Here is a 1,363-nt window from a genome sequence, read left to right as displayed (position 1 = left end):
CGGCGGCAGGTGAGGGCGGCGCGGGGGAGGCGGCGGCTTCGGGGAGCCGCTCGGCGTGACCCAGCCCCGGAGCGCGGGAAGCGCCGCTCGCAGGGCTCTCCGCCGGCGACGGAGGGCGGCGGGGCAGGCGTTCCCGTTACTCGCGTGTTACTCGCCGCTGCCGGCGCAGGACCGATTAACCTAGGCGGTGGCAGGACTAGCTGGAAGGCCGGTTTTTCAGGCGAGGACCCGTCAACGCGTTGGGCGTTCCTGACCGCCGAGGAGGCTGCGGAGCAGAGATGCACCCGTTGTTAGCCCAGGAGCTGGGGCGTTTCTTAGTGAGGCGGAGAGCGAACTCCACTAGTACGTGGGTTTGTAAGTTGCCCCGACAGAGCAGTTGTCTGCAAATCGGAGATTTACTGGATCCTCGCCTATAAAACTGCCCTTCCTGGCGTTTCTGAGACCTGAGGCGTACGGGGGTGGGGTGAGGTGGCCTGTGGCACCCCTTTAGGGCTCCACAGGTTTCAGCTGCCCCCAGGCACCGCAGGTGCCCCAGCACCTTGGCTCCCAGCTGTGCCCAGCGGCTCAGAGCCCCTTGGTGGAGGTGGGTCTGGGCCAGACTGGGGAACGGGAGGGCTGGCCTGCAGGAGCATGTCCCAGCCTGCCCGCCTCGCCGCGCAGGTGCTGGCGGAGACGGTGTGAGGGCGGCTGGTGATGGCCAGCGTGGCCACAGCTGTCCGCTGGGGTAGCGGAATAGATGCAAAGTGTTTCATGGGGTTTCCGTGTACTCTGTGGTTCTGGATAAATCCTGTGCTGCTGCAAGACTCTGCTAGTCCTGTGTGAGAAACTATGTTATAAATCTGCTTAGCGCAGCAAGCTCTGGAGCGATGTGTACCACCAGTTCTTTCTTTGCCTGAAACACCTTCTGGTCTAAGTAGGCAGGAAAGACAAACTGTTGGGCAGGGGCAGTGGCTGATGAAGACTAGTAGAGCTAAAGAATAAACAGGTTGCTTCAGGATGAGAGGCATGCACAGTTTCCTGTGTTCTTTTACTCATACTGGTGAATTGTACCTACCTGATCTTGCAGTGTTCTGAGTGAGGATGTGTTTTACTGGGGGAAGATTTGTTAACTAAAGTCCACCACAAATGATTGCACATCCACGTTTGTCACCTTTGTTTCATCAGTGTGCAAACTAGAGAATGGATTCTTTACATAGTATGTGTGGAAAAAATAAAGCTCTAAGAAGTTTGTAAATTTTAATATATTTACTCTGGGAAGTGGTAAAGTAAATAAAGACAGCAGGGCACAGATGCTAGAGTGACTCCAGGATGACTTCTGTGCTGTTTAGTCTTGGTAGAGGAAAGCAAGCTATAGTAATCTCTA

This window comes from Haliaeetus leucocephalus, unplaced genomic scaffold (assembly GCF_000737465.1).
Source record: "Haliaeetus leucocephalus isolate CR32 unplaced genomic scaffold, Haliaeetus_leucocephalus-4.0 Scaffold1, whole genome shotgun sequence".
Lineage (NCBI taxonomy): Eukaryota > Metazoa > Chordata > Aves > Accipitriformes > Accipitridae > Haliaeetus > Haliaeetus leucocephalus.
The sequence above is the reverse complement of the archived record's forward strand: the minus strand, read 5'-3'. Positions refer to the sequence as shown.